Consider the following 25260-nt stretch of genomic DNA (forward strand, 5'->3'; position numbering starts at 1 on the left):
GGGGGCGCGGGGTCCCGCGGCCGCGGGCGGCGCACGGAGCGGAGCGGCGCGGAGCTGAACCCCGGTGCCGCTCCGCCCGGGACAGTCGGTGCCGCCGCCCTGGGCGCAGGTAGGAAACTTCCCAGGCGGGGCCCCCTCCCCCGGTGCGCGGCGCTCCCCAGCCGCCCCCTCCCTGCGCACGGACGCTCGCCGGCGCTCCCGCCCCGACCGCTCGCACCCAACTTTTCCTCCTGCGAGAAACTGTCCGGTTCCCTGGACTTCGGCGGGGGCCGGGAGGTTGCGGGGGGGCGGGGGGCGGGGGAGACCGCCGGGGGTGCGAGCCGGGAGGGTTGTTCGGGGTGGGCTTCTAATTTTTTTATCTGTATTTCTCATTTTTGGTCATGCAGTCTCCCTCCCTTCGCCCTTCTCCCGCTCCCCGCCGCCTYCCGATCGCAAGTTTGGGTGAAGGGGGACGAGCAGGAGGGGGGGGGAAACATGTCTACGTTTGTCTATGTCGACATCAGCAACACAAAATATGGCGTCCGCTTTCGACAGGGCGTTACGTAGAGGCGAGCAGGGGATTTTGTCAGCGCGGTCCCTGACGAGGAGCCGCGGGCTCCCGGGCCGGGGGGGCAGAGCCGCCCCGGGGCGCGGGAGGGGCCGGCGCCGCCGCCGCGCGTGGCTCCGCGCCCGCGGCCGCACTTGGCAGCGGTTTCTTCTGGTTTAATTTACGATTTCTTTTTTTTTTTTTTCCTCCTGCCCTCCCTGCCCTCTTTGGCAGCCCCCCTCCCACCCGTGACGGCGTGGTCGTGGTGCGGGGTTCGCTGCCGATAACTGCGGGGAGCGGCGAGGCGGAGCGGCGGCACCGAGCCGGGACCGCGGCGGGGCAGAGCCGGGCACCCCGCTCCATCCCTCCTCCACCCTCGGTGAAAGGCTCTGCCTTCCTGTGGCATTTTATTTTCCTCGGAATGGGGAGATTTAGGGAATTCGGGCTTTGGTACGTTGCATCCACTTTTTTTTTTTTTTTTAATGAGGGGTGACTTTCCCGTTTGTTTTAGGCGGTTTCCAAAGACATCACAGAGCCGTCTCCTTTCTTTCCCCCCCGTTCTCTCTCTCTCCCTCTGGGATGAGGACGACAGGGAAGGACACTGATTTTTTTTCCACCCTCTTTGCTTGGAATAGAACTTGGAAATGCTGTAGAGATGTACCTGTCTGACTTCGGGGTATTCAYATGCCCAGCTCTTTCCCTGAGCACTTTTGTTCGCTCAGAGCCTGGGAATCCCTCCTGAGGGAGACGGCCGGTGGGGCGGAGCATGGCTCTGATTTCCTCCCCCCTTGGCTGCTCAAACACTTCTCCGATGGCCGCTCCCCATCCTGTCTGGGGGCAGGTGCTCCTCTGAAACCCTGTGAACTTGTGACGGTYCTGCCGTGCAGGGAAACATAGCAAAAGTTTTGCGTTGGAAGATGGAGAGCCAAAGGGGAGAAAACATCCGAAGAAGTAGGAGTGGGAGGGAAGAGGAGGACTCTTGGCTGGGTGGGAAAGTGACCTGGTGATCAGGAATGCTGGACAATCAGCAGTTCCTGCCCGCCGGGTCCCGCAACAGCAGTGGGGAGCTGCGGGTGAGAGTGGCAGAGTGTGCAGTGCCTTGAGAAGCTGCATTTCTGGCAGCACAGGGCATCTTCTGCAGCAACAGCAGGGTCTCAACACAAGGCTGTCATGAGTTGCTTTCTTTTTTTTTTAACTACGGATTAAACGTTGTGCGGGTTTGTCCCTCCTGGCTGGGACTGGGGTGATCGTGCAGGMGCAGATGTGATTAGAGGAGGTCTGATGTCTCTAGCAGACACCTCGCAGCCTTAACTGGGAAATGGCATGTGAGTTAAGAGTGGTGTGTGCTGCCGTGATTTTATTAGATGAGTAGATGAGTAATATTACTGTTTAAGAGGTATCTGTGACTGAAGTGCTTTGCCAGTGTAGTGTGTTTCAGTCCTGGCGAAGCCTTTCTAATATAGATGTGGCTTCAGTATRTTGTATGAACTCAGCCTCTCTTTGAAACACAGAATTGCAAAATGATCTCTGGATCAGGGAAAGCAAGGTACTGGCCAGCAATTGGGAAGAATGTAAATGTTAAGAATTGGCTGGTCCTTATTTCACTTTGTCCCCCGTATGTGAGTTATCCCCTCAGGCTTCTGCAGAAAACAATGGCCAAGAGCTCTCCCATGTTTGTCCTCTCTTGTATCCATGATGAACTCAGTGCCAGAAAGCATTGATAGCTGTGTRTAGCTCAGTTATCAGCCCAAAGACCTTGTGATTACGCACTTTTGTAAAATGACATTTTTTTCCTGCCTGTCCGCTCCATGAGTTCACCTGTCAGAGTTTTGTCACAGGACATTTCCTGCTGTCAGTGTGTGAATGGAGCACACTGCTTCGAATCGCCTTCTCTCAAAGTTCCACTTACTTTTTTTCCTTTTWTATTAGTTGCAACCAACTATTTCTATTAGTTACAACTAACCAATTTCTAGACAGTRTCTGTAAAATGAATAATCCATTTTATGAAACAGCCAGAGTTTGTAGAGTCAYGTTTTGGTTCTTTCTTCTTGTGGGGGAAAGTTTTTTTTGTGTTTTTATTAAAAGTTAAAAGAAGCCATTATGAAATATAGTAAAGTTACTAACTTCCTTTTGCATTTTCAAACCAGTTTCAAACTGCTCCAGGCTGGAATGAGAGCACAGCAGGTTTTGCTCATCCTCGTAAAAGACAAAGATTTTAATGCCAGGCATGACATCACTGTATTTGCATGTGCTACATCTTCAGGTTTTTTTCTTTTTGCTTTGCCCTAACTTGGGTGATCCTCAGAAATACTGTTTGGAGTCTCTTCTAGTTGGGGTGTTTTGATCCATGTCTAAATTACTTTTCTTTGTACCACTTAAGAAATGGAAACATCCACTGAAAATAAATCAAAAGAGTGTTTTAATTAGAAGTTGTTTAGAAACCTGTAGTGTCACAACTGAATTCCCATGCCTGTCACATAAAGCTGCACTTACATTTTGCGTGGAGTGTAATTGTAGTTTGACTTTCTTTGTTAAGTGTGAGGGTAATGTAGTAAGTGTGTTCTTTCCCTGAAAGTTACTGCACATCTGCATGATGGTATATGTTCATACTGAAAGTAAGTAATAAAAAAAAGTTGACATTAAAATAATCTATGAAGGCTTTAACCTAAAGCCATTAAAATAATTGCTGCTCTTCTGTCAAGGTGTGTTTACRTGTGTCACATCAGCTTGAAGTAATGTTTGTGGTTAGTTTATCAACCCTTCAAAAATAGATCTGAAGTTTACTGGATGTCATGATATACTTCAGTCCCAGAGTAGCAGTAAGTTGTTTTTTTTTTTTTCTGAAAAGCTGAAAGAGCTGTCGATTTCCAAAATGTTTCAAATGCTTTTCATAGGGGCTAATATTTGAGATTTGGTCTGTGAAGGTGTAGCAAAATGGAAACAAAGTAAGTTGGGTGCTTGGAAGATGAAGGTAAGAGCATTCAATTCCAGCCTTGYCTTCCAGACACAGATCAGAAGTCACCAAGCCAGCCCTGCCCCAAAAACTGCCGTGCTTTTGCAAGGCATAAGGATTGTTTGGTTGTTTTTTCTGTTTTAAAAAATAAGTACTAAGAGTTGTTGCAAAAATGTTGTCAGTTTGGAAACAAGACAATGCATTTGACAAGTTTGTTTTTAAAACCACAAGACCCCAAACCGGTTTCTAAAGTGAAAACTGAACTTTCCATAAGCTGAGTTTGTGTAGAGTGATCAGTATTGTGAGTCTGCTGATGAAACTGAGAGACTCAGTGAAACTGAGGGAGAGGTGTGAAATGATTTTGTGTCTTTAGCACTCAGATGGCTGGGTTTTGTTATTGACAGAGAGAGGGACACGAGCAAGGAGAGAAGTTTTATTTGGGTGTTGTCAAACAGGAGGGGACTTCAAAAGAGTTGTCCTGGGGGATTCTGATAGCTGAGGAGACTATATGGTGCAACAACCCTTTGAGTTCRTGGATGAGACTCCGTGTGCCTGACCTGCAGTGGGCAGTGCCCCGAGCGGGGCTGGCACTGGGAAGGATCCTSTCAGTGCTTGGCAGAGGGAGCATTTGCCATCTGGAGGGCTGACATGGGAGGGAGGGTTGGGAAGGAAATGGGGAAGGAGGTGATCTGGAACACCTGCATGGTTAGAAATTACACACTGGGAGTGGAGGGGCTGAGACTGCAGCAAGTTTTGACAACCTTTTACAAATTGGCTGGGGGTGCGGGCACGTGCTGGGTGCTGGAAGCAGGACACAGGCAGGGAATTCAGCTTTGCTCTGAGGACAAGCCTCCCCAGCAACATCTGCAGTTTGTATCTTCTCCAGGTTGTTGTCTAGCMGGGACCTGATATAGCAAAGTGGAGCCTGCTCACCACTTGCTTGCCTCTCAAATTAACTTATACAGWCATATTGGGAGGAATTTGCAGATCTCCACACCTCCCACCCACATAGACTACAGACTAAACAGTACCRTGGTCCAGGCTCACCCTGAGATTCAGTTTCCATTTGCATGGTTCAAAAGCTCTGAAATCGTGCAGATCTCTCTCTCRTGCTGCCTTTGGGATTGCCCAAAGTTGAAAAGGACCTTCACGTTTTTTCCTTATTTCCAATCTAAACCTACAGTCTTTCAGTTTAAAACCATCGTTCCTTGTCCCATTGCTACAGGCTTTGGTAAAAAGTATGAATGTGCATATTTAATATCTCATTAGGCAGGATACCCAGAGCCTTGGAGCGCTTTGGTCTGATCAGCATCCCACAAGCACATCAAGAACTTTCTCCTTGGGTGGATGTGCAGATCATGGGTTTATCATCCCAACCCTGTCTCGATACGTGACATTGGCAAAAATGTCTCTTTGCTGATGTAACAGCCTTTTTGCTCGTGGGTTTTGCCAGCACAGCTGCTTCAGTGACACGTCCTGCCCTGGGCTGACACAACCGCATGGTAAGCGTTAGTGGTACAGATCTGACATGAGATGTGCCCATGCAGACCTGCCTGCTGTCATGTGCTTGTTGAGCTCTTGATGCCTGCTCGTCACCCCTCTCCTCTGGGCAACCCTTGTTACTGCTGGGGTTAAGCCCAAGTTAAGCTCAGACCCTCCCGCAGGTCCAGGCACTGGAGGCTCTGGATCACAGAAACGGGAGCATCCTGGCAAATGCAAGTAGCTCTGTGCAAGTCAGAGAGTTTCCTCAAGACTGGTATTATCTGCCCACGGTGTATTTCAGTTGACTTGGTAAACTCATCCACAGCCTGAAAATCATCTTGTTTCCTGCAAAAATGTTGCAAGATTGAAAGCAAAGTTACTTCCATTGTTTTACTCCACTCAGCAAACCCTTAGCTTTGGCTTTGCATGGAAACAGCCCTCTGCTTCGCTCCCTGCTTTCTTAAGTGATGTGTAGAGATATAAATCTTTAGTGTTAACTCTTAACCTGTAGCATTTCRGTGCTGTGATTTATGGTGTGGTCCCAGCTGGCACTGGTGGAGGGGACAATTAGCTGCTTCATGTGAGCGGTGGGAGGGGTGGGATAGGAGCATCTTGCACTGCTTTTCGTGTCCTATTAGAGGCCCAAAATATTGCATTTTCTTTCCCTTCTCCTCCCCCCCGCCCCCCATTCTTCCTGTTCTGACCTTATTTCCCCTCTTAAATATTTTTTTAAACTTGCAACCTCCAATTACCTGTTTATTTWGGCTTCTCTTTTGTAGTTGATTGTTGTTCCCACAATTTTCTAGTGTTAAAACTGCATATTTCACTCACTGGAGCTTAAAACAAACAAAAAAATCCCAACCAACAAATAAATGGAAAGAGATTTTCTTGCTTCTTTTGAGGCAGTGACCATAACTAAGCCTCAGATTCAGTGTTACTTAGCCTCTTGTCYAGTTTGATGAGTGGAGGAAGAAGTCCTGTGAGCAAGACTGTGAGCAAGACTGTATAGGGAAGAATGTGGTTTCTTTCTTTTTAAGCAGAATCTTGTTATTTGTGGTTTGGGGTTTTTTTTAAATACYACCCAAAAAACGCAGGTTCTGAGCTGTTGCTGAAGGCACCCTCAGATGGATTTAATAAAATACCAGTATATCTCAAGAATTATGTGCCCCTTTTGCCTGTGATGTGTGTTCCCTTTTCTCACTCCAAATTTTGGACATTTATTTTTTCCATTTCTCAACCTAATTTCATGCTTATTAGTTTCAGTTACTTTATGTTGCACTTCACTTAGATAGCAGAAGTGGGAAAATACTTGTTCTTTTTCTTAAATCTTATTAGCAAGATGAAAATCCAAGAGGATACCAAGTGGAAGCAGTTAAGTTTTGTAGGGTTTCAAAGTGTKTCGGGATGGTGGCCTGGGAAGTGGTGCAGGGAGGTTTTTGCCTCCTCTCACACCAGTGAAAGCCAGTGCGAAGCAGACAGCAGCAGCATCTCTGAGCTTTGCTGCCGGGCTGGCAAAGCACTGCTGATTCACTTTCACACAAAATGAAGGAAAGTCCTGATGGTTCTGGCCTCAAGTGTTTCTGGGGATATGCCTTCCCCGCCCCTCTTCGTACCGCCCACCTCAAAAGCAAATATGTCTCATTGTGGGGATTTTTTTCAGCATCCTCTTGAGCACAAACTGTCAGGCACCACAGGGAGTTTTTCCTTGTCTTTTGTCTCTCCAGAAACTGATTTATTTAAATGATATGCTRGGAGCATACTGCTGTTAAAGGCTTTGGTGTTTGTTGTCTTCCAGGCTTTGGTACAGTTTTCTTGAAAATTGTGGAAATGGGGTTATCCCAAAGAATCACGGTTTCCCCTGAAGCTGTTTTTTTCTGCATTTTTTCAAAGAGATTCCCCTTTCTGGTCTTGTGTGAAGAGTGTTGTTTATTTCCATGTGGTTGAAAAGCAAGGAAGTTTGAATGCTCAGCTCCCTACCRGGGAGAACCCTTGGCTGCCTGGSTGGAAGTTCACGTGACTGTCACTGYTCCCACCCATGGGACCTGCACACCCGTGCCCTCCTTTTGCTCAGCCAGAGGTAGTTACAGAGTCCTTTATTGCTCATGTATTTACTATCCAGCATCTCCATGTCATTTCTTGCAGCCTGTCTCCCTTATGATGCTGCTTTTCATTACYGTCAAGTGATACTCTGTACCAGGAGTCATGAACTTGCAGTTGAAGATTTTTGGGATCTTTTCTCATGTCTCAGAACTTTGCATATTTTTTTCTTTTTTTTTTCTTTTTTTTTCTTTTTTTGGGGCGGSGGGGAACAGAAGCCCTTTTACCTGGGCTTTGACCTAAAGTGCAGGTCCTCCCAACCTGTGCTCAGGTATGAGTGTCTTGCCAAGAAGGTACCAGCTCCACTGTGTGACCATTTTGAGGGCTAGGTTTAGTTTTCTTTGAGAAGCCAGCTGAAAAAGCTGGCTGATGATGTCACAAAAAAGCTTGACTTGTGCTTTTGAAGCCAGGGAAAGTACCAGGGGTTGCCACACTGAAGAGATGACAAATGCATCAGTCCCCAGCATGCCTGTGCCARGCTACCGAGGGCAGGGGCTGGTGGCCACTGAGGACCTACAGGATTTTGCCCAAATRCAATTCATAGGAAATTTCCAGGTGCAAATGGTGGTGAATAAATTCAGAATAAAGTGCTGCCTAAGGAAGCCTTTACTTCCCTCTGCCTGTCTGGGATTCTTCAGTGTAAGAGTCAGTTCCACATGTGTTTAAAACAATTGGTGTGACAAGGAAGAATGATATGTTTGGAGGAAACTGTTTTCTTAACTACTTTTAAATTGGCATCTCTTTCTTTAGAGCTAGAGCATCCTCACAATTTTGCTATTTCTAAAATAGTTTTCACAGGATACCCCTCCTCTATGTATCAGTTGGCATCTTGTCTGTGTACGTTGGTGATGTCAGTGGGGTGAGGTGGTTTGGGAAATACTGCTCAAGGCAAACATGAGTTTCCAGATCCCCACTTAATCAGATAAAGGAGAAAAATCTTAGCTCTCTGAAGGATTTTGCTTTCAACCATAAATATACTTGAAGTGCCTTAGATTCTGTTTGCTTCTCGTGTTAGTCTGGATCTCAGCCTTATCAACCTTATTTTTATGTGTTTACCCTCTGCGTGATGGTCCGGGAGAGCGTGCGAACACTCGGTATGTGTCCAAGTCAGGAGAGGAGTGTCACAATATATTATTTATGCTGAAAAGAGCTTGTACATAGAAATGATCTTAGCTCCAGCCCCATCTCTTCTCCAGCAGCAAATCAGAGCACTGAGTTGGTGGATTTAAAGTTAATCTCCTGAAATCTGAACTCCTTTTTGCTTGCTCTGCTCTTGCTTGCTGAGCAGTGAACAGTCTTGCTCTCACCACAAAGTGCTCAAGGGTGAATGTTTTCAGTCTCAGGGTCTACACCCCTAGGGTGCAGGCACCAGACAGCMTTTGACAGCTGACTTCAATTCCATGCTGAGCCCTTTGCAACTCCACAAAAATTCTGGGGAATTTACAATGTTGGGTTCTTCTAAATTAAAAAAAACAGGTCCACAAATCCCTGTCTGCACCCTGTGCCCAGTTTAGGAGGAAGATAGTTTTTGAGCATATAGTTTGTATTTTTAATTTCTTTGTGGTAACCTCTTCTTTCACCTCTTCACCTGCCAGGCTGACATTTTTTTGAGGGCTCCATCTGCATCCCAGCAGGGAGTTTGCTGTGGCTGGGTGCCTGCAGGAGTAGGAAAGCACCTTTCCATCTGCGGGGAAAGCACTGTTGTGGTGCTTGATGGAGTGAGGGATCTGCTTTGATACGTGCTGTTGAATGGGAAGCACTGTGGGAAAAGTGTGTGAGGTACTTTGCAAGGAGATACTGAGTGTTCAAAACAAGCTGCATCCCAAAGTTGGTGGTGATGTAAGTGGTATGCAGTGCTGCATGGCAGAGGATCYGTGGCTGTTTGCAGGCTGCTTTATATACAGAAGGTAGCAGACAGCAAGAGGGATCGGAAATACCACCTGGGCTCTGCCACGCTTTTAAATATGCTGTGTGGAGTGGTGTGAGATGTCGTTTGATGTGKTTTGAGTGGTGTATTTGCACAGGAAAGCAGAATTCATACCTGAGTTTCCTGTCTGTATTGATTTCTGCAGCCAAGGTTGGAATTTTATTTTTGGTATTTTTTAGTATCTGCCTTGCATTCAAGGCATCCTTTCCTGTTTGCCTATCACTGGCACAAGCAGTAGGACCACTTACACTGGTTCATGTTTTCATCTAATATACTTTCGTTCTTTTATTTTTTAAACTGCCTGTRTTTTGTTCATCCCTGTGTAGATTAGGGTTTCATTTGTTCCTTCTCTCTTGTCCTRACCCTTTTAGTGAGTCTTAGGGTGGAGACTGCTACTGTGTGCTACATGGTCAGTGTTTGGTTTATCTAGGCCTTGCTGTAGCATCTTCCAGAAGAGCTCCTGTGCTGAGCTCCTGGCACAGATTGCCTGAGAGACCCTTTTCTGCTCAAATTCATGATTGCTGGTCTGTGCAGCAGTGGAAAAAGGACTGTGATTTGCAACCCTTTATTATTGGTCTTTGCAGCCCACGGGATACTCATTTTGAAACACTCTGCAACTTCCATTTGGTTTGTTTGGGGTTGCAGCTTGATTAATTTTTGGCTAGTGCCTGAATGGCCCATGTCCCCTTGCTATATCATAAAATCATTGATAAATGGGTTCTCAAAGGGTTGGAAACAGAAAATTTAACATGCACTTAGCACTGAAAGTTTTGCAGTGTAGCTGGAGGAGAAGGTAAAATATCAACTTTTTTTTCCCTTCTCTTTAAAATGAAATAGCTAATAGGAAGTTGATTAAGAAACGTTTGAGGTTGGGTAGGTTTCTCGGTCATTAGACTTTTATTTTTTACTTGTCTGCTGTTTTAAAATATCTGTTCTTAAATTATGTAAAATAGATGGTGTGTGAGGAACCGCCCAATGCACATCTGGACTTGGCAGGGTTCTTCCTATGTGAAGTTCCATCCTTAATGTGGAAATAGTTCAAGGTATTAAACTCTTTATATCAATGTTTATAACACTTTGAGACACTCCCCACTCAAAGCATGAAGGAGCATTACATGCCATGGGTTTTAAAAAGAGGCAGTATACATTCCTGGCTAATTAYGTACTTTATTAATAAGTCTGAGCAGTAATTTTTTTTCCAGAGCATGTTTGGCAAATGATAGTTTCTTTAATAAAATTACAGAATAAAATAATTACTTGAAATTTAACTTAATAAATTTATTCTGTGTCTTAGTGCAGTAAGGATCTACTAAGGTCGCCTTTGATCTGCATTGAAAGCAGCAGGCAGAATCATGTTTGAAGGTGAGAAAAGTCAAGGAACAGTTTTGTTAAAAACTAGAGGATTATCCCAGGAAATGCTGTAGGAAGCTCATTGCTTAGGTGAGAGTGGGGTGTTGATGGGGAAATTTTTTGTATCCTCAGTGAGAACCTGCGGATAGATTAGGCAAATTGAAGTTAATTATTTAACAAAGGGCCCAGTGCTGCAGTTGCCTTTGACTCCTGCACTACTAAAACATTTCTGRTTTGGAGGGTGGAATTAAGACTGTAACTCTGAGATTAAGCTTTTCTTTTCCTTTTTCTCTTCTCTTTGAATGCAAGGCTCTTGACTGCCAGTCCTGAACGGCTRGAACAGATGAACTTTTGCACTCTGTGCTGAGGACACTTACATAAAAGGGAGATACTCAGATTGCATCCAAACCCTGCTCAGTTTGCTGTTGAAGAAGGTGGGCCAATGCTGTCCCTATCCACCTAGGGGTCTTCAGAGACCTCTCTGCTACCAATACTTGCTTTTTGTGCAGACCCCTATTAGAAAACCACAGAAAAGGCTTAATCTGTGACAAGCCAGATGTKATGTGTGCTGAAATCCAGGAGACTGATTATTCCTGAGGCCAGCAGGACCGACRCAAATGCTTGTAGAGTGTTTGATTTGTGGTGAATTCCTGCATGCACTGGGTCAGACTAACCTCTCTCCAGAGCATGAGAGGTGGGGGTCTCTCCACACCCTGTTTTCTTTAGACCAGTGAGAAGTTACTCTGCTGAGATTGATAGACCCACATACACATGAATGTGGAGGCAGACAGAAATGCACCTGACCAATCCTTTAAAAATCAGTGATATTGGGATAAAACAAAGGAAATTAAATTTGGCAGTGTCCAGACTTTTACCCAATTCTTCTTGCCATGCCCTTTTGGTTTGCCCCTACATGGGCTCCAGGGCTGCAGTTGCTCCCAGTGGCCTGGCCAGTGGTGCCCTTCCTTGGTAAAGSTCCTGGCAAACAGAGTTGCCAGAAGGTGATGTGCATTTCTGTCTGCAAGCATGCAGCCAAGGAATGTCAGTTCAGATGTATGAAAGAGTAAGTACAGCAAAAATACCTTTTCACCAGAGTCCTCGCTGCATCTGAGGCTGAAATCACAGAAACTGTTCTTTGAAGTTGGCTGCCCAGTTGTATTGTGAATTTGGCTTTCAAAGTGCAGCTTTGAACAAACAGTTTAGACCTTTAGAAGGCATTAAACCCACTCTTTTTATTGGAATTTTTACCTATGTATGGCTCTGGGGTGCACACACACACTGCACGTAGGCATTGCGTGGTCCTACCTGGTTAAGTGTTTGGAGCATTRCTCTTGTATTTAAGACACAGCATTGAGGCCTTTTCAGTCCCGCAGATGTGCCCAGAGCATCGGGACAGTTTGTTCAGACCAATTCCAGCATCCTCCAGCCCTGCTGGGTGACAGCAGTGGGGCAGGGGGTTGCGTGTGGTTCTGCTGGAAGTCCTGTGATCAGCTTCTGGGTCTTACTGTGATGGGGACAATTTGATAGAGGGATCAAGCCATTCCTTCACATTATCACATTGTAGTGAATGGGCAAACCCTACTGTTCTCATCTTGCCTTTACCTCTGAGATYACCAGCAGCTGCTTCATTAACTATTAATGGTCTGCTCATTAATGCTGTAAAAGGCTAGGACCAATCTTGCAAATTTTCTGGACTCTTCCCCTGAAATATTTATGACTTGCTCGCTGTGCAAAAGGGCAAGAGCAACAGCAGCGAACATGCCTCCTAGTTTTGTTGAGCATTATTAAAGAGCTCATGAATATKAAGAAGCTGGCAGTTTCTTTCGGTTTTTTAGCTTTCTGAGCTAGTGCTGCACATCTGGCTCTAGGGGTCGAGCAGGCTGRTGGTTTGCTGAAGCATCGGTTCCAGTCTCTTGGATTCTTTATTGATGATCTCTAGTTCTTGTAGTGCTTTCCTTTGCATCCTCCTCTACAAGCACCAAGGTGTAATTGATACCTCCAGGGGAGGTTTTATTACTCTTAAGAGGTGGGGAAACTGAGGCACAAAAGTTGAACSGTTTGCCTGGAGCCAAGCAATAGAAAGCCAGCAGAGGATGTAAATGTTTTGCCCACAACTGTAATGCTACTTTTGACTGAGGTCTGGTTAGTGTGAAAGAAGGATACACTGGCTAATCCTCATCTGAAGCCATTGCTACAAATCGTTCCTGTCCCATTCTGAACAGAGCTCCTACATGATCACGGAGAGGAGCGCTGAGCAGTGCTTTCCCTGCGAAGGAGCAGCCAGTTGTTTTAGTTCTCTCTGGTACCAAGAAACAGCAGGGAAGCTATTTTACCCCTSCATCCAGATTTTGGAGATAAAGCTGTGTTTATCTCATCGCTTAAGTCTACCAGCAATAGTCTGTTCACTGAATCTCAACTGCAGCTCAGCTGGTGGTGCACAAGACAGATTAAAATCTCTATTTCTTTCCCACAGCCATCTGCAGAGTGAACACTGGTGTAAATACATGTGGGAGGCATTTTTTGGTAAAGTAGGGAGATATGCTTTAGAGAGAACAGGTATGGCTCCAGGAATGAGGATTGGTCTCTACAATACTTAACATTTTTTCTGTATTCAGCTGGTCTTTGGAGTAAAAATGGTCCTCTGTGTTTGGAAAATGCAGGATGTGTCAGGAATGACCAGCCTTTAATACTCTTTGGGCTTCTGGAGTTGCAGGTAGTGCTGAAATGGAGCCAGGTGGCAAAATAAATCCATATCAGAAGCATTCTCTGGTGCAACTTTCTTTTTCTTTCTTAGTGTGGACATGTGGACATCTTATCCTACATGATATCCAATTGCAAGGGATACTTAGTTTCTCTCCTGGACCCATTCCTTTTAATTGCTGGAACAAAGTTAGGGTAGGCCCCGGGTAGAAATTCAARGCCCTTCACTGAAACAGTGTTTTAGTTAATGTTTATTTCACCCTACTATGGCACGGTGAATGTGGTAGCCACAACTTAGTGGTCATGCTGTGCCCTGTATGATTTCGGAAGGTGCTGATGGGACTCCCTTGTCACGCTGATCTCCAGGAATATTCCAGCAGTGTACTGAATGCCATCTGCTCTTGCCCTCAAAACGAGCATAAGTGTTTCTGGGGAAGACTTCTGGGATTCTGCTGCTGTAAGAATAACATCCAGATCTTAAGCTACTTYTGTGACTATTGAGACAGTTGCTCCAAAAGCTGGAGAGTGGTAGATGAAAGAATTGAGTGCCTGTCTGTTGGCAGGTGCAGCTCTCCTAGAGACAGCTGCAGTGGAGGCTGCAGAGCAGATCGTTGGTGTTTTTTAGTTACCAGTGGGTGCCATTACCTCTCCTTTTGTAGAGCTGCTCCTTCCTCGAGGAAGATCTGCTTCTCAGCAAGGTCSTGAAGCCCTACCTAAGTTCTGGGAGCCCTTTCCTCACCTTTTCATGGTAGTTAGGAGGAGTCTGCCATCCAAAACAGACACCATTCCTCCAACTCTGCATTTGAGGCTGAATCACAGGTGAGAGATGCTGTAAAAGCTCTTTTTCTGAGCAGAGGGAAGATCACTGTAATTCAATATGCTGGGGACCATGTCTTATCACTGCCAAAGGCATCAATTATCAACTATCAATTATGTGAGAAAACAGTGATAATTAATACTTTCAGTAGGTAGAAACTTACTGTATCCTATGAAATAACTGGAAGAAGGAGGGGTTCTCTGTAGAAACAACAGCTTTCAGTTCTTGGTATCATGACATGAACTAAAACAGTGGCTGGCAGCAGAGAAATTCCAGATGTATCTTCTGCACGCTGCTCAGCYGTGAGTTACGTTTCCAAGGAAAAAGCATGTGTTTGCAGTCTTGGGCAAATTCCTGATTTCAGCAYTTTCGGACTGAGAACTGGACTGTGCTTTAGAGGATGCTGCAACTCATTATTCATCTTCCATTTCTGGCAGTAGTCATGTCAAGATAAAAACTATTGTTCACATTTATGAAAAGTGGTTTCTCAAGTCTGTCCTTTGAAGTGATGTCTTAGCATTTAAGAGATCCGTGGGGTACTGGGAGTTCACTGTGAGTCTCCAGCATTTTTGGTAGTAACCMGCTGTTGATTAGTTGTATCTGTGTTTGCCTGTGTCCCCAGGGGTGGTACTCTTTTTTTTTTTTTCATGTGTCTGTTTTGATTGGTGGCTACCCCAGCCAGCTGTGACCCAGCTGCTTTGGGTCACAGTGAATTCTGACACAGGAAAATGTTATCTAGGCCTARAATTAAGAGAAGAAAGAGCAAAACCAGTTCATGGGCAGAAATGGGGGAACAGGTCAGCCAAATAGAATGGTTCCTGATYGAATCTGTGGTTAGGCTATCCTTGGGACACCTGTTAAACCTGGCCTTTTCAGAASAGTTTGATCTTCTTTGAGATGTATTCATTTCTTTTTTTTTCTCACTGATGCTGTTTATGCATTGCTTTGGCCAAAGGACTGCAGTTTGGCCTTTTGGCTGCCCTGCTTGTGTAGGTGAGTCCTTCTGCACTAACCTGATGTGACAGGGCCCAAAACATTGCTCATCTCGAGTTTGTCAATGAAAACTGTCCTGTTGGGGGGTTTATAAAACCATTTATTTCGTGGCATCAGCATCTTGGCTCTTACTTGACAGCATCCGATGGTCCCCGCCTCCCGTGGACTGAGCAGCTCTGTGTGGCGCGGCACAAAGGCTGGATTTTGTATTCCGACACAGGCTGCACTGTGTGCTGGGAAGTGAGCTCGCATCCTGCCTTCTGCTGAAAATAGCTTGGGGTTAAGCCGTGCCTACACTGCAGCCTCCTGCCAGCAGAGCTGTCCTGGCCAAACGCGTGGAGAGGTGCGATTCCTGAGTGACGCGGCGGCGCTGGCACAGCCCCGAGCACAGCGGGGATGTTCTGGGGAAGCCACCCTTCCTCCAGCCTCACAGGGACTCGTGCTGGGCTCCCGGAGACCTGGGCTCTGCCACRATAGCCCTGTCCTTTGTGCAGCGTTTTGATGAGGTTGCACGGCTGTTCCTCTGCTGCTGCAGTACTACTGGGAAAGTAGGTCCTGTAAATTTTTAAAGGTCTGTTTTCAGATCCTCCTCAGTAAACCAGAGGTTAGAGATGTATTTTAATGCTCCGTGTTCTCTCTTRCCCTCCTCTTTGCCGGGTGGTTCCGGTGTTCCTGCTGCACTCTGGAGTGGGGCATGGTTGCTGTTATTCTAACTATGTGCCATCTAGTGCTGGATAATGTTGCGAGATCCAAAAATAAAAGGTGGAAAAATATGCAGACAGAGGAAACAAGGCACAACTTTACCTCTTGGGCAGAGCAACTGCCTTCCCTCATCCTAGCACAACTTCACTCCTTGAGTCTTGAAAGATGGATACTGTTGAATTTTTACTACCTATTCTGTCTTTCCACACCCATTTTTAATCTTTGGCTCCCTTCAGAAATTACATTGTTACTGTTGCTACAGGTCCTTTGTTGAAATACTGCTCTTCTCTTCCTCCCCAGCATTTTAGAGTTGCAYATTTCTTTGCTCAAGAAAAATACTTGAAGGTTATCCCCAGCCTCACTGGAGAAGTAGAGGAGAGAGTGGTTTATTGGTGCTTATTTGATATCATGGTTCTTAAAACACAAGCWCCTGGTATCCTCTTGGGTATTCTCCATGCCTGTATTTGTGGTACARAAAAGTTTTGTTACAAGAATTAAGTGAAGAAGCTCTGAGGAATAAAAATGGTTTACACATGGTCAGACAGGGAATTAAAACCTCTCCCACAGCCTGGTTGGAGTGATATCCTATTGCATTCTCCTTTTCTTCTGGTGTACCCATGTTCCTGGGTAATGAGTTGCTGCCTGAGTGGCTCAGCTTGTCAGTGCAGTGTAGGACCGCTGATTTCCAAACGAATCCCTCAGGATGTGCCCGTGGAGGCCACATAAGACCTGCAAGTCTCTTGTTTATCTGTTGGCTTGTATGTTGTAAGTCACCACTTTGAGCAAAACTAGTTCAATCATTCGATCTATTGAAACTACCTGATTAAGTTACCAGATAAGATAAAAGTCTACTGAGATGTGATTATCTGCAAGAAATCAAGATGGCCAACTTAGCCTCCTTTAGGAATGTGAGTTCTGACTTGAAACCAGTACATGGCAAGGCTGTGATTTTAGCTTGGTTTTCTCCCAAAATAAGTATGGGAGGTGTTTCATCCTTTGTAACAGTCTTGACCCCTCCCCCTCCTCCAGTGAAATTTGGCATTTTTTCTTCCTGCAAAGGGGACCCAGGAAATTATTTTGCTAGTACGGGTACTCAAGATGCAGACATGCTATGGAGAAGCAGAGCTTGAAGTGTTAAACTTCTCCCCAGCAACTTCCATATACATATCTACATAGACATATACATACATATATATATATATATATATATATATATATGTATATATACGTGTATGTGCACCAGTTCTCGTAATAGTCATGGAAAGCAGGGATGTCCAATTTCCAAGAGCATAAAGCTCTCGCATTCAGCCTTCCAACAGATAATAGGAGGCGTGACCTCAGTATCATTCCCTTAATTATGTCACCATTTCTTGTTCCCCTCTTCCATGCTCTCCCTGCAGCCACAAAATCACAGTTGCTGTAGGAATTTACACTGGTGTCCCAATATTCAAAGCCAACACTTGCTATTTCTATATGTTCCAAGGAGTTTTTTTTTGTTTTTTGGAAGCAAGATGCTAAAGGCAAATAAGCAAGTCAATAAGCAAAGCATCTGAATGAGTGTGCAGTCATTATAACTGATATCAGGGCAAAGGAATGCAAACTGGCCAGTCTGTGGCTTCATGCSTTTAGCTCCTGTCCCTCTGTGGTGTTTCTCATTTTGAGCACAGGAAGGGGCCAGTACATGACCATATGCTTACAAAATGCCAGTTACACGTCTTCCAAACATTGTTGTCATAGTAATGGTATGACATGTATATGTCACAAATTTGTCCCGCTGTGGATGTACCTGTGTAACTCCAAACCTTACTGTGTTTCCTTCTTTTCTTCATCACCAGTAATAACAATTGTTTCCAAGGAACTTAATGCATCTGTTCCGAATAAATGGGAAATGTGATTTCACTTCTTTCAGTACCAGTGGGAATTTCATATCCTGGGAAATTTGCAAGGGTATTGCAGGGAAAATGTTAAGCATGTACTTAAGCATCATTGATTTTGATCAAGTTAAGTCTGCTTTAAAACAATAGGAGCTATTGCCTTTTCCCAAGCATTGGTCTTACTGGGTGGTTCTGAAAAAATGAGAATTGCTCTCCCCSTTCAAGGCCCTAAAGATGGAATTGCACCTGGAGGGAAGAAATAGCAGAAGTTGGTGCTGATAWTACTGTGAACACTACCTTGGTCATACCTTTTTATTTTCCAAAGATAAGATCCTTTCAGCGTGATCTAAAGATTCCTTCAGTTTTCAAATTTGGGTGTGTTGTTTTTTTCTCTTGTGATTTGTTTTCCCTTTTTTCCTTGTCATGTAATTGCCTTTGCAAGTTTAACAAGGTTTTGAAGTTAACACTACTTTGAGGCAGTGATATCTAGGCCAAAGAGGTTCGCACCTCTTTGGTGTGAGTGAGTTCTTGTGATTTTTGTGGAGGGAAGTCTTGTGATGAGAATGTGGAGGAGCAGGGCCAAGGTCCAGATTCGATCTCTGTGGCTTTTCCCCCGAGAGCCTTTGACAAACGAGAGATGAATGCAGGCTCCATATAACCGTCTTTAAAACAGATATCCCTTGGGGAGAGTATGGATTAATTAACATTTCAGAGACGCTTTGAGTTTCTTTGATAGGTGTTGCAGAAATGCAGAAGGGTTTTTTTTCTTGCTAGACACAGGCTGTCTATAGGATGAATTTTAAGAATGTTGGTTTACCTCCTAAGTGCTCTTTTTTCAAATGGAAAACTGTTTAACTTCTTTTGTGTGTATCACTATGGTGTTTTACTGCCAATTTAAGCCAAATAAAATACACAGTGTCTGGACCAAGACTGGATTTCRTACCTTCACATTATGAGAGCTCATGCTGATAATTTGCCAGTAGCCTCAGGTCTTCGATAGTAATTTGCTAGATGCTATACTGAACCTAATTTGCATCTGTATTTACATAAATGCCTTAATTAAAATTATATGCACCAACCTGAGATAGATGAACAGCAGTGCCTGCTATTTGTTTACATTCCCTGACAATAAAACCCTGCCTTGGCGGCTTCTTGCTGATTGTATGACTTGACAAGGCTATTTGAAGTGTGGACTAGAAACTTGACAGGTCTCTGGTTAAACTCTTCTGCAAACTGAGGAGCAACTGGMAGCTTTCAGGACAAATTTCTGCCTTTATTTTAGCAGCAGAGAAGGTATGGGCAATTTGATTCAAGGGGTCAAATTTGGTCCATATCCAATCTTGAAGTTGTAGCTTTAGGATAGTTTTGTGCAGTCAGAATTTACAGTTCCTTGCACACAATATCTGATGTGTCACAGATCTAAAATGTGAAACTCCACTAAGGACAGTWGAAAAATTTTTAAATACAGCCTCCATCAAGAATAAAGTTTTTGAGCAGTGTTCATCTTTCAACAGAGCATTACAGAGCTTTCTGTAGGGGAGAGTGCTCTAAGGGATTTTGGGGCTCAGGTGGGGTCCTGCTTGTTTCAGTGGGACWTGTGAGAGCACATGGCTGAGTTTGGATGAAGGCAGTGAAGACTCTGGATGTGTTTTTTGCTTAGACCACGTATTTCATCTGGRAAACACAACCATAAAATACAAATTAAATGCAAACTGCAGTTTGGACGATGGAGGATGTTCCAGTTGATGGTGTGCTGCTTCCCAGTTATTTGAAGTTGTCATCGTGTTGCAAAGGACAATGGGAAAGTTATGACTGATTCCACAGAGTGCTTTGAAGATCCCTGAAGGACAGGCTGAAGAGAGCTGTAACTACCCTGCGTGGGTTTGGAAGGTTGCTGAGCTTTGTTTAAAGGCGTTTACTTATGTTGCTTTATAGGAGAATCRTCAGAGCTGATGTTTCCTTCACTGAGAGGTTGTGTAAATGCAGAGGATTGGATGAAGGTACATTGTAATTGTAATTAACACATGATTAAAGATCCTTTCCAACCCAAACTATTCTATGATTCTGTATAAACTTGAGCATTACCAGTAGCTTTCTCTAATGACCTCTGACTGTATTTCCTGAAGTAATTTCTCAATATCATTTGAGAAAGCCYATTTAGGTTCAGCATATTTGTACGTTAACATTCATACATTAACCTCTTTGCCTGATAWCTGTGTTGAAGATGCTGAACTGTCCCCTGTATTACAGCCTGTGGCACAGGTGGCCAAATCCTTTATTGAAGTCCACGTGAAAGAGCAGAGGAACTAAAGTGTCTACCTTTGTGGCAAAGTGGCATAAATATCTAAATTGGGAGGTGTTAGTAAGGCAGCTTATCTGCATGCTGGAGGTTGTGGGGTGAGTGTCAGTGCAGGGTGATGGTGCCCAGGGAAGATGGAGCCCATCCTGCTCCCACAGGTTCTGCAGCACCACAGCCCTGAGCCTGGCACAGAGATGGCAGCCAGCAGTGATGGCCAGGGTGACACCCTGCCAGGACACCATCTGCCACAGCTGGGGACTGCCAGGAGTCCTGACCAGGCAGCAYTTGGCACTGCTGGGGTTGGTGGTCTCAGTTGAGTAATGGGCACCACAAAGCCAGATTTGCAACCTTGCCTTAATTTAAACTGGCCTAACATAAAYAAAGCCAGACTATTGGTCTTGGTTTGCCTCATCCGTTATAAGAGAATGAAAACATATTAAACGCATTTTGGTGTAGGGGTGCTCTGGTACTTGAGAGGAAGGTGGGGAAGGCAGTGGAGGGGAAGCAGCCCTTGTTCCCCGTGTTGGGAGGGAGAGGAGGGGAAGGTGCTTGCTGGTTACTCCATCCAGCTTTTGTCGGATACTGAGAGGAGCATGGGGCAGGCAGCACTCGGCTCCTCTCCACTAATGAAGCCTTTTCTATGTGAGGCAAGCAGATGAATGAGAGGGCCTGAGATGTGCACACAGCTGGAAACCTTTCCCCCAGGGAAAGTGTCGTGTTGGGAAGGCATATTTATTTTAAAGTCTGCCCTGAAATTGTCTCTGACATTTTGGAGATCCATTGGCCAACTGACCTGGTTCAGCTCTCCACTTTTCCCTCAGACATCTGTGCTGCATCTCCCAGCAAGGGAGGAAGCAGGATGGTGGCTGGTGGGCAGGAGCCCTGGAAAATTGTGGATTAGTGTGGATTAGACCCCCACTTTTAACGCTAAAAAAGCTGCTGGTTTGAATTTAGACTGGCATCCAAGGTGTGGGTACCTCTGCTCACGCCCACTTTGGTATCTCAGGCTTTCCCAAGGGCACCTGTTGGTGTGTTGTGAGGTGGGAGAGCAAGGAAGGGGGTCCAGCAGACAGCCCTGCATTTGGAGAAGGTTTCTTTCATAAATTGCTATGTCTGTTTGGTTTTAAAACCAAACTAATGCTGTAAGTCTAGTGAGTGCTGTAAGGCAGCCTTTAATCAGCCTGTGCGTATTTTAAGAATWGTGCCGACTGTTACTGCCTCAGAGATACCTGGAGATTTGGTCGAGAGAAGCCTGTCCTAGTTTCTCGGGGTAGCCAGGCACAAGGCGTGCTCATTTCCTAATTTAACGTGAGCCTCCTCAGTCGTATTTTTCAAAGTATTTTCTTTGAAAGATTGCAAAGCTCCAAGCAACCAGTTAATGCATGGGGAAAGAGAGAAGACAGAGTGTAACAGCAATAATTCCTGCAACTAGAAGTATATTAATAACTGCACTTGGGCCATGGATGGAGTGCAGCAGGGTGGGGTTCTGGAAGGAGGGCCATCCTTGGGCAAAGGGAACCTCCAGCTGCTGCAGAGAGGGAAGCTCACTTATCTGCAGCTCTTTGGTCATAGATGTGCAGTGCTGGAGGCAGCACCCAGCAGCCTAGTGCAGAACTGGCACAGTGTCCCTAATGAAGACAGTGCTTAATTGGGTAAAATCATGACAGGAAAGTGTTGGGGTTTAATCATTTGCATATCAGAAATCAGTTAGGCTGGGGGTTTTGTTKGTGTCACACAGCGGGTGTAATGGAAATGATTACTCACTTTCCACCCCAGCTCTCCAGACCAGGAAATGTAAATACAAAAAGGGTGATGGATCTGTCTAGATAATCCTCTGGATCTTGGGCATGCGAGACAAGTGTCCCAGAGCCAGGGGAATAAATGGTCATCTTAGTCTGACCCCTCTTGAGATCTTACTTGGGAGTACACAGGCTCTCTTGCCTTGTGCCCAGATCCCTGTAAAATAAGATCTTGTCAAAGCAGGCGCCCGGCTTCCAGCAGAAGCACACTTGATAATCAGGCTCTTGGACAGTGTGGTGGTGTTCCCAGCATCACACCACCACCAAAATAGGCAAAAAGTATCTCTCAGAAGTAAAAGCATTCCATTTTGGAAAAGCACTTGAGAGCCAGTTCTTGGCTCTTTATTTTCACCAACCTAATTGGAATTCCCAGCTACTTCATTTACCTTTTCCTGCTGTCATCTGAAGCTGCAAGCTAATTTTCTGAGTTGCCCCTAATACAAACTGTCACCTGTTGTTTGGAATCCTGCTAGAAGGAGGAAGAAATCCTCCTCCATTTACCATGTGTGTGTACAGATAAAGTTGATGCAAGATCTTCAAGATGTCTGTAACAAGTCATCTCCTGAAACAGGATGTCACCTGAGGCCAGTTCTTACTTTCTATTTCAGAGCRCCTCAAGACACACATCGGGTTGATGAAACGACATAAAGCAAAGCTGGAGGCTGTGCCAAATAGTTCATAACCATGGAGGAAAACTTGGCAGAGGGGCAGAGAAAGGAAGGGATGAATTAATGGTAAAGCATGTGTCTGAGTGATTTTAATGTGTTTGTTTCATGTTAGCTTTCTTAGATGTTGTCAGCTGTTGTTAAATTTGGTACACCTAACAGCAAAGATGGTATTAATGGTGTTAATGAAAACAGAAGCAGTATGGGAAGAGGGCATTTACTGAATTTAGCAGTCGATCCAGATGCCCTTTCACTGTCAGTTGGATTTTATTATAAAAAAGTCTACCTTTTTGATTTGGAGTCACCCAACAAAACCAGTCCTTGGCTCAGATGGATGTTTGACTTAAGTTCTGATGTTCTCTTTTTCTTCTTTTTTAAACTAAAAAAACCCTTAACTTTAAAAAAATGATACAGTATTTGCAGAATCAATAGAAAAGCTGACCCAGATAAAAGTGCACAAAAATTGGTTTCATGCCCTAGAACTTTTCCTGCATGCTTTTTGATGCAATGTATCTGATCCTTCAAAAAGGAGGTAACACACAGTGATCTCAGCAGCTTTGAAGAATTGTTCTGGAAGAATAACAAGGAGCACTGGAGAAAGGGGTGTGCACTTGTATGGTTTTCTCCCACTCATTAAATATATCATGAGACAGAAGAAATTTAATGTCATGTTGCTGGTTTTGTGGAACGATAAGATAAATTTTGTATGAAATCTGATTTTGTCTGATTTTTAAAAGGTGAAAGTGCATTTCTTCTGTACAGTCTTCACAGCAGGATGTGAATTGCACTTTAYCTTCCTTGGTTCAAACCTGCTTGTACTGAAATGAATGGCAAAGGTGTATACAAGTAGTAGCAGGGTTCTCTCTCAGAAATGTAATTATGTCCTCCATTGTGAATCACGTGGAAAGCTGTAAAAAGTTTCTGGTACTCCAGATGTATTCCAGTAGAATCATAGAATCATGTAATGGTTTGGGTTGGATGGGACCTTAAAGATCATTTTGTTCCAACTCCCCTGCCATGGGCAGGGACACCTCCTGCTATTCCAGGCTGCTCAGAGCCCCATCCAGCCTGGCCTTTGAACAACTCTCAGGATGGGGCATCCGTAACTTCTCTAGCAACCTGTGCCAGTATCTCACCATTCTCGCYGTGAAGAATTTCTTCATAATACCTAATCTGAACTTACTCTTCTTCAGTTWAAACCCATTGCCCCTTGTYCTGTCACTGCATGCCCTTGTAAATATTCTTGACCCATCTTTCCTGTAAGTTCTCTTCAGGCACTGGAAGGCTGCAATTAGGTCACCCTGAAGTCTTCTCTTCTCCAGGCCAAACAATCCCAATTCTCTCAACCTTTCCTCATAGGGGAGATGCTCTATCCTTCTAATCATCTTAGTGGCATCCTYTGGACTTGCTCCAACAGGTTGATGTCCKTCCTGTGCTGAGGATCCCTGAGCTGGACACAGCACTTCAGGTGGGATCTCACCAGAGCAGAGTAGAAAGGCAGAATCATTCCCCTCCACCTKCTGCCCATGGGGCTTTTGATGCAGCCCAGGATGTTTGTCTTTCTGGGCTGCAAACACGCATTACTGGATCATGTCCAGTTCCTCATCCATCAGCATCTCCAAGTCCTTTTTGGCAGGATTGCTYTCAATCTGTTTTCATCCTCCAGCCTGGATTGATACCAGGGGTTGCCCCAACCCAGGTGCTGCACCTTGCACTTGGTCTTGTTAAACCTCSTGAGGTTCTCATGGGCCCACTTCTCAAACTAAGGCGGATCCAAATCTTAATTTTATTACAATACAGCACTTCAGTCTGGAGAAATCACATATTTAGGGAACCTGTGTTGCTTTGGTTTCCAAAAACATCCCAGATTGTTCAGGGCTGCGTACCCAGATGCATAACAAATGTGTTATTTGTGTGTTCAGARGTGTATAGTGTTCAGAAGGTGATAAATTGATAGGATATATTTGTGAGACATCAAGACTGACAAGCTGTAGGAGAGTTTCATTCCACGCTTTGTTTTCTTGCCCTTAAAGTCTAGCTGGAGGGGAAGGATGGGCCCAAAGTTACTGATTCTTAACAGAGTAAGCAGACTCAGTGCCCAGGCTGTGTTGTCTATCCACAGGATGGGGAGAAAAGGCTGCAAAAACAGCTGCTTTGTGTGGATTTCCACAGCCCTTCCCAGTCCTTGGGGTCAGTCGGTTTTTTAAGTGCTAAGTGTATGCAGACTTTTCCCTTTTGGCTCCATTTACTGGAGCATAGGGAAGCTGAAGAGCCAGGGCTGGGGCTGTGTGTTTGGGTGAAGTGCAGCGGGCAGGAGCCCTGGGAGGTGCTCCCATCAAACAGCAGCTCCAGGAGTTTGCGGTGGGGAGAGCAGCTGAAGCTCAGGACTGAGCAGGAACCTACTGCAGCATATAAGGAACTCATGGCAGCCTTTCCTACAGTCTGTTTGTGGCTCCCTGCTTACTTGTAGCTGAAAATAGGTCACCTGGCACGAGTGTATGGGGCTGCTGACCCAGGTACATCTCACTGGACTTTAGAGCTACAGGGACATGACACTCTTTCTGAAAACAGGAGACTCAGTAACACCTAAAGTGCTGGTTTTCATCAGTGAATGAAGCACAAACACAATTGTTTGAGAGAGGCAAAGTGATTTTTTTGCTTTATGTCTATACCCTGCGTTTCTTGCACCACTTTGGCACTGATGGCTGCTGTGTTTGGCAGGAATTTGCAAACGCAACGGTGCTTGCAGCCAAAAGTAGGMATGGTCTAAACAGCCAGAAAAGGGAAACCCCTTCCTCTTGTATTTATTTTTATGGCAGCAAAATCCAGTCTCTGTCTGGTCTTGATCAGTCTTGTTTTTTTCCTTTTTGTTTTTTTTTTTTTCTTTTCAGCTTGAGGGTTGAGGGAAACAAAAGAGGGAATGAATAAAGAGCAAGGGAAAAGAGTGATTGCAACTGGGCTCTCATGTGGTGAGGAAATCAGGCTGAAACTGGAGAGACCAGGCCAAACTTAACAGTCCTACTGGGAGGCCTTGAATTGTGTCACTGACAGTGGGTCTAAGCAGTGAAAATAGCTG

General features: G+C 45.0%; 1 protein-coding gene across 4 annotated transcripts in view; it reads left to right on the top strand.

Moving 5' to 3' along the window:
• The window catches only part of ZHX2 (zinc fingers and homeoboxes 2), a 74320-nt gene that overhangs the window by 1138 nt on the left and 47922 nt on the right, over positions 1–25260 (top strand). Inside the window, exon 1 of one of the 4 annotated variants that reach the window (XM_057368137.1) lies at positions 14–109. The exons of 2 other annotated variants lie outside the window; for them this stretch is intronic. The gene's annotated coding sequence lies outside the window, so the exon portion shown is untranslated. Of the gene's footprint in view, positions 1–13; positions 110–25260 lie in introns of those variants that run through there. One more of the 4 variants, XM_057368121.1, reaches the window with a different exon arrangement.

This window comes from Malurus melanocephalus, unplaced genomic scaffold (genome assembly GCF_030028575.1).
Source record: "Malurus melanocephalus ecotype Western Australia unplaced genomic scaffold, MMel_1.1 scaffold_3, whole genome shotgun sequence".
Lineage (NCBI taxonomy): Eukaryota > Metazoa > Chordata > Aves > Passeriformes > Maluridae > Malurus > Malurus melanocephalus.